Here is an 8,397-nt window from a genome sequence, read left to right as displayed (position 1 = left end):
ATTCTCAGGTTCCAAGAGGAGCTCAAAACCAGACAGAGATGCTGGAAGGACAAAGCAGCCTGGCACGGTGGGTAAAGCTGAGGGCTTGGAACCTGGATACTTGAGTTTGGGTCTCGGCTTTTCCTCTAGGTCACTGTAAGCTTTGACCAAGTCACATCTCTCCATGACTTAATTTCTTTCTCTATAATCATAACCAGAACCCCCTATGCAAGTGCATATGATATGATATAGGGCTCTGAGCTGGGTGAGGTTTCATAGATTATCATCCTCGCCACCATCTTTTAAAGATCATTTTATTTAATCTTCACAACAATTTTGTGAGGTAGGTATTATCCCCCCATTTTACAGATGAGAAAACTGAGGTTCAGAGCTAAGTGACTTGTAAGATTTGAACCTATGCTATTTCCACTCCACTGTAAAAATAAAACCAGATTCCCTTCATGGGCCGAGCTCAAGTCTCTCACCTCTTCCTGAACTCAGATTTCTTCTTGTTCCCTGCAGTGAGTTGAGCCCAGATCCCTCCTTCAAGCCTAGGCTCTAGCTACCCTTCTTCAACAGCTGGGCTTTCAGAGAGGACTCTGGTGCTAAATTTAGTTAAAACCCAGGTTCTACCACTCACTAGATATGTAACACTGGAAAAGTTACTTTTATCCTCTGTGCCTCAGTTTCCTCATTTATACATTGAGGGTAATAATAGCACCAACCTCCTAGGATTACTTATGAGAATTGAGTTAATATTTGTAGAGTGTTTAAAACAGTGTTTTAGTAGCAAGATTAAAACATTTAAACTATTATGGGAGGAAAGATGTTCCTGGACTCTTGGTTCAGCCTGAAGCACAGTAGAATGGACATTTTACAGTGATCCTAAAAGATATATTCATCCCTACGTTCATTGCAGCATTATTCACAATAGCCGAAATGTGGAAGCAACCCAAGTGTCCATCAATAGATGAATGGATAAAGAAAATGTGGCACATATATACAATGGAATATTACTCAGCCATGAAAGAATGAAATCTTGCCATTTGCGACAACATGGATGGACCAGGTATCATACAGAGAAAGACAGGTATCATACCATATGATTTGACTTATATGTGGAATCTAAAAAACAAAATAAACAGAAACAACAAACTCAGATGCAGAGAATAGTTTGATGGTTGCCAGATGGAATGGGGGTGCTGGGAGGATGAGCGAAGAAGGGGAAGGAATTAAGAAGAACAGGTTGGTAGTTACAAAATAGTCATGGGGATGTAAAGGATAGCATAAGGATAATATTGTAATAACTATGCATGGTGTCGGATGGGTACTAGATTTATCTGGGTGATCACTTCGTAAGTTATATAAACGTCTAATCACTATGTTTTACACCTAAAACTAATATAACATTGTATGTCAACTGTAATAGAAAAAAAAATTTTTTTAAAGAAAGAATGGACATTTTAATCTCTCCACTGACACTGGTTGTGCCTCCATAGGGCCCCTGCTGTTGCTCAGTCCGTGACATTCCAGGCAAACAGGCTCCATTTTAGAGCAGGGAAGAGCCAAGGCTGAAAGAGGTGGGGGATCTGGGAGGAGCCAGGGAGTTTTCTGGGATAAGAGGAACTGTTCATTGAAATCCGGGAGTTCTGAACACTGGAGAAAGAATAAATGGGGGTAGGTTTGGGGGGATAGTGATGGTTTTTGTGTCTGGTCTTCAGAGGCAGGGACAGAGTGCTGCGATGAGAGTCGCTGAAAAAAGGTATCTGGAAGGCCAAGGGAGGGACTGAGGTGGCGGGGAGCCGGGGTTCCGGAGAGACCTCGGGCTCAGAAATGGGGCTGGACTCGGCCGGTCCTAGACAGCGCTCCGAACTCACTGCTTGGCGCATTCCGGAGCCGGTCCCGGCGCCGCGCAACCAGTTCCCCGCTCCCTCCGGTGAAATTGCCAAATTAAAATGAATCATTTGGCCCGTAATGGCCGAGGCGCTTATCGGGGGCGAGCGGACCCGCGGCAGCGCCTTATCTCCGCGGCGCACACGGCCCCGGCGCGCCTGGGCCCATGCTAACTAGGCCTGGAACGTGAGCGGGATTAGAGCGCGCTGGTGCAGGAGCCGGTGGGCGCGCGCGGGCGGGGCACCGCGGGCGGGGGAGGGCCACCGCACCACCGACCGGGCCTCAATATGGCCACACGCGGCCCCCCGTAGCGGCGAAACGTGAGCAATTTTGGCCTTTTTCTAGGGGGAAGCAACCTGCGCCTTCCACAGACTTCCCCATCCATGTCCTCCCGCTTTCTCCCTATGCTCTCAGCGGAGCTCTTCGCTCCTTTTCCCTCGGCTCCTTTGAATAGGGGGCATTTTCCACGGACGCCGTCAAGCTCGCCGCCGCCGCCCCTCCCGCCTCAGAGACTCTCTTCCTTCCTTCCCCTTTTTCCTTACGCAATATACAGAAATGCGCGAGGCGGTGGTTGGTTTTCATTTCTTCTTCGTGGTTGTGTGCATGCGGTGGGATTGTGAGAGTGCGTGCGTGAGCGGTGGGCAGTGTCGACTTCTCCCGTGTGTGGTCTTGGCGATCGGTTGTGGCTCCGAGTGGGATGGTGTCTGCGCTGTCTGGGTGTGTTCATTTGCGTTCTTGGCGGCCCTTCTGCGTTTTCGTCGTTGCGTATGTTAGTTTGCCTTCTTGACATGGGTCTGGTTCTCTGTAGGGGGTTGTGTGGCCTTTGCAATTGCGTTTGTGAGGTTCCATTGTTGTGTTGGGCCTGTGTGCTCTTGACTACATGGGATTGTGTGTCCACGAACGATTGCGTTTGACTGATTTCGTTGCGTCATGTTGGACAATGTGCGGGCTGACCAAGTCGGTGTGTGGGGCAGAGTCGGGTTCTGTTTACTCTGCTTCCTTTCCATGGGGCCGGACCGTGTGTGGTCCTGTCTCCTGGGTTGTGTGCTTGTGTGCTTGTGTCCTTTAGAAGTGCATTTGCACATCACTGGGGGGTGGAGGGGAGGGAGAGCGGGAGATGGAGGCGCAAGTTGAGGAGGCGGCTTGGGGGCGGAGAGAGGGATTTCACTTTTTATTCCAAATTATGATGTATTCGGAAGCCAATGTTGGTTCGGTTGGGCAGACGGAGCCCGATCCGCGGCTGCTCTGTCCCGAGGCCAGTCTGCGCCTCGGTGTTTCAGGAATTTGCTAGTGAATGGCAGGCTCTTACAGGCTCCAAGCTGAATTGTGCTCGTCGAGGCCCGCGCCTTCCAGCGTGTAGCCGCCAGCTTCGGTCCCCGCCGCACTCGGGCTTCGTCCGTTTCTGGTCAGTTTCGCGGGTAAGGCCGCGGGGGTTCTGCGGGAGAGGCCCGGACAAGACAATGGGCGCATTCTCCTGGTCTCGCACCTTGGGGTGGGGATCCTCGGGCTCATCTCCAAGAAACATTTTTCCACCCCCTTGCCGGGTGAGCAAGATTCCCGCGTGGATCCGGTACCCGTCGCATCGGTGACCGGGGCCGGTTCCGAGGAACGGGGTCAATGCTGCCCTAGCTCAGGAAGAAAGGATTTTGTTTTGTCAGTTATTATAGTTGTTAATATCATCATCATCGTCATCATCTTATTTTAGTTAAAAGAATCGTCCAGGAGCAAAGCGGCTTTTCCCTTTCAGCTTCTTTGGATCCTTAACAAAGCAGCGCGGCTTCCCCCCGACTAGCAGTATATGTGGTTTTTTGTTTGTTTGTTTTTTGTTTTTTGTTTTTTTTTGTTGTTGCTGGTTTAGAGTAGGGAGATAAAATGGTGAGAGGGACAGACACAGAGACTCGATCATACGGCAAAAATTAACATCGGGTATAAGTGGATTTCTCTTCTTTCCACCCCTCCCCCCGTGTGGATTAGAAGAGGAGAAAGAAAATCTGCATTGAATTGAAACTGGAGGGAAGAATTATTCCTACATTTCCACCAAAGTCTGGGCAAAAAGAAGGAGGCGTATGCAATTAATTCAAGACTTCCATGCGTGATCATAAATTAGATGATTTAGGCAAAACAAATTTTAAAAAACCTCCGGAAGAAAAAAAGGCAACCTAAATCTCGATACCGCTACATCCTGGGAAGCAGTAGTGCGTTTGATTTTACCCTCCCTCCCTTTGCCTTGTTTATTGCTGCGGGGAATAATTAGAATTCTCCCCTTTTCTGCTGGTCTGAACACCAAAAAATCGAAAATCGTTGTGTGGGGACGGTTGAGGGGAAGACAGGGGCTTCTTTCTCTCTTCTCCCTTCCTCTCTCTCTCTCTGTCTCTCTCCCCCCACCTTCCTTCCTTCTTTTTCTTTCTCCTTTTTTTCTTAATCACTGGGAAGAAAACGGGATCTGGATTGATCAGATACCCGCCCGCCCCATCTTCGGATCCGCGCATTCCGACTTCATTCTTGCGGGAAAGCAGCCTTTCAGTTGGGTTCTGGTTTCGCTTTGGGCTGGAGGTGGGCAGGTGAGGGCCATGGAGAGAATGAGAGGCTCAGAGGTTCTGCCGCACGCATTAGGGTCTGAAAGCTGGATTCCCCTTTTCGAACACACATCCCTGCACCCGCCCAGGCCAGGCTGTGGACGACTCCGCGCCGTGGCCTCAGCTCTGGCCTGACCTGGTTCCAGAGCCAACCGCGTAGACACGTCAGTGCTTAGAAAACACACTCGGCCACACAGAATCAGACATCCCGGTTGGAGGGTCCGAAAATGTTCCGGGCAGTCTGCGGTGGGGCTGTTGTCGGTGGTGCTGGACTAAATAGTTATTCCTGATTGGTCAGGTGTATGGTTCTTTTTTTTTTATGGGGTAGGGGGAGGCTTCAGACACCTGCAGATTGGGGGTGGAAAGCTGTTCGTGATTCCCTGGGCTGGTTGGCGAGGACGTGAGGTAATTCCTAGCCATTGACCCCCATTTCTCTCTCTCCCTTCCTCTCGCCCTCCCTCTTTCTCTCCACCCCCATTTTTTCCTGGAAACTCGCTCTGGGCGCGGCAGACCGCCCAGGACCACGCTACGGCCTAACTGCTGGTTTCTCAGGGAGAGAGGGGGAAGCAAAGACCCCCGTCCACGACCTGGACCTCGGCTCCCGCCCCTCTCCGGCGGAGGAGTGGAGATCCTAATCAGAGGGGGCGGTCTCTCTAAATATGCCCCAGGTGAGTTTGGGGGAAACGGGTATCGGTGGAAACAGTGTCCAGGAAGGCCTTGGATTCTGGTCCAGGGTCGAGAAGGCTCAGGACAGAGGACAGCCCAGTCTCAGATGGAGGGGGAAGAGAGGGCGAACCAGAGCTGGGAATCTGGGATCTGACTCTGTCGCTGAATGTGGCCTCTGTGCCTCTATTCTGTGGTTTCCAGCAGGGCCTTTTCCTGGGTAAAAACAGCTAGTTGGACTTAGTCCCCAGGCTGCCCCGTCTGTCCTGGTTCTGTGAAGTTTTCCAAGGTTCCTAACTCCGGTGCGTCTGTATCCGGGTGGTGCAGGTTGCCTGAGCCAGGGCCTCCGGCAGCAGGGAGAAGGCGGCGGCCATCCCGCTTAGCTAGCGCAGCCCCAACTCGGGTGGGACAGGACTGGGACCTAAGGCCTAGGGCGTGGCCGCGCTGGAACCCCCTCCACTCCAGTGGCAGCCGAGAAGGGGTTCTCTTCACTGGAGATGTTGGTTTTCGCCTATGCTTGGGGCTCCCCCAGGGTGTCTTGCTGGTGTGCGTGCTGTGTGAAGACAGGAGGCCTGGTCTAAGGCGGTGGCTCTAGCCCCCTGGCATGGCAGAGAATTTTTATAGAAGAAATTCTCCATTTTGGAATTGGGAGCCGCCTGAGACCTGGTGCCTGCCCTCCCAGGAACTCCCCGGATCCCCTGTCTTGTTCAGGCACACACGGAAATGTTCTGGCCTTTGGCAACAGATGAGAATCCGGTGTTGGGGGCTGTGAGCTGGGCTTGGCCACACAAAGAGGATTGTAATGGTCGAATATTCTAGTGCCATTCAGTTTGAAACCTCCTCCTTCATCTTCCCCAAATAAAAACAAATAAACAAACACAAATTACTCAGGCTTTCCTTTTAGTAATCTTAATCCAAGCCAAGAAATGGGCTTTAGTTGCTAAAAAAAAAAAAAAACCAAAAAAACCACCACCAACAACAACAACAAAAAAAAACCAACAACAACAACCAAAGGTGTTTGTGGGTCCCCCGGTGGCTTCCTCCGGAGCTTGGACCCCTGGCCTGGGTGATCCTGGTTGCAGAAGAGTCCCCTGGGGTTTTCCTGAGGTGCCGGGAGGGGCGGGAAGTGGTGGGCCACACACCCTGGGGACCAATTGTAGGTTTCCTACAGAAAGCCTTGGAGATATAGATATTTATAGGCATCTGGAGAGAGCGTTTGGGGCCATGGTCAACTCATCTGGAATATGTGCTCCCCTTGCCCCTCAGGGATCTGCTCCTACGCCAAGCCGGGCACCATGGAATTAATCAGAGGGTATTAATGTGTCATGAGGAGAGCCTGAGCTCAGTCCGGCAAATGCAGTGCACACCGTTTGTCACTCGGTTAGAAACTGGGGCTGAAGCACATGTCATTGGGCTTACCACAAATTAGGACAGTAAGGTAGGGAACCAGCACCTTGGGGCTTGTGTATTTTGCCATGGGATGGTATATTTCTGGTGCATTTCACTGCTTCAGGGGAGCCAGGAGGCCCCGACTGGTGTACCTTGGGTGCATTTCTTGGGGCCAAAGTGTCTTGGCTATCCCATTCTGTGGATACAGATCTATTGTTTCCACCATCCTTGTAAACTTGCTTCCAGTGAAGCATTGCGGGACCCACTGCGTTTGCAGCTCCTGTACACCAGGTCTCGGTCTCGGGGAATTTTGTTGTTTCCGGCAGGACCACAAGGCTGGCACACTCGGAAAAAAGCACAATCTAAATGGGGATTCCCCATCGGTTTGTGTGTCGGGTTGCAACTGAGCTGAGCTCCGGAGGAGGTCTCAGAAAGTCCAATCTCTTTTCTGGGGTGGGAAGACGGTGCCCAGGTCTCCCTTCTGGTCCTGAGTGGTGCAGTGGCAGAATGGGAGTTCAATGGCTGCCGTGAATGACTAGATGGACTCCGCTTGGGGCTGAATTGGATTTTCGTGTATTTATTTTCTGCTATAAAATACCCCAGTTATATAATCTGAGAGCAGAAACCTTATTTTGAACATCTTATGAAGCCTGTCGAGTTGACTATATTTTCGTTTGTTTTAAAAATAAAGCAACTTACAAGCATCCCCAGTCTCTGGACCCAGAGTCTCATGGTTTTGTTTCAGTTCTTGATGGGGCTGGGCTCCATCAGCAACGAAGCAGGGTATTGAAAGAACCTGAGCAGACTCTCCTGGGGAGTGGAGCCTCTGGTTATCCTGGAGTACGATTGTGAAGGAGAGGAGTGTCCTTAACTCCGGGGGTATATATGGAGGGGTACATATGGAGGATAGTGCAGACAGAGCCAGATCGGAGTTCTGGTCCTGCTCTGCTGTGAATCGGTGTGTGTGACTTGGGCAAGGCAGCAGTCTCCTTTTGTGGCCCAGTCTCCATGTCAGCAATAATGTTTACTAGACCATTTGCTCAGTGCTTTTTAAATATGTAAAGGAGGTATTCTTCCCATTTCCCAGAGGACACACTGAGGCTGAATGAGGATGGAGTAGTGCTGGAAGAGTTTAAGGGCTTTCATATCACTCCTTCCTGTGTCTGGATTGGAGCCCAGACCCCAATAAGCCTCAGGGGTGGCCTTTGAATGTGGAGTCTCCATACTGCCTCAGCCAGGCCTCCCTTCCAGACCCCACCTCACTCCTGAGTCGAGTTGAGCAGAAGGAGGTGGAGTGTGCAGGGAGGTAGGTCCGGGATCATCGTCCCTTCCTGATGTCTCACCTCTGGTCTGGTGAGAGTAGAGGGCCGCTGAGGTTTCCAGCAGCTGTATAGACTACACAGTGGATTTGATTAGTGTAGACAGACACCCCCGCAGGGAGTAAATACATGCTGAACGCAGGTGCTGGTTCCTCGGGATAATTCTCTGGCAGCTTCGGCAGAGTGGACCCCAGGCCCTGTAGCCTCCATTCCCTAAACTCCCTACTTGCATCTCACCAGGTTTCCGAGTGTATGTGTGTAGCAGTAGGCGGGGGACAGATATTGCTGGGAGGTGAAGGTTCAAAAAGCACCCTACCTCCGCGGTACAAATTCCCCGCCAAAATCAAAAGAGGGGCGGGAAGAACTCGGCGGGGGGATTTGTTCCCTCCTCTTCCCTTGCGGCCTGAGAAGGGGGACGGGGTGATATTTCTTTCTCGCCTCTTTCTACATTTCCTTCCTCCTTTTTTTCCCTTCTGTTTTTCTTTCGCTGGCTGTATTCCTTTCCTTACAATGTCTCTATGGTCTTTCTCCATCTCTGTCCTTTTGGCTCTCCATCTCTGTGTCTTCCAGGCACCCTC

The sequence above is a fragment of the Pteropus vampyrus genome, unplaced genomic scaffold (assembly GCF_000151845.1).
Source record: "Pteropus vampyrus isolate Shadow unplaced genomic scaffold, Pvam_2.0 Scaffold135, whole genome shotgun sequence".
Classification (NCBI taxonomy): Eukaryota; Metazoa; Chordata; class Mammalia; order Chiroptera; family Pteropodidae; genus Pteropus; species Pteropus vampyrus.
Note: the sequence above shows the minus strand (reverse complement) of the source record.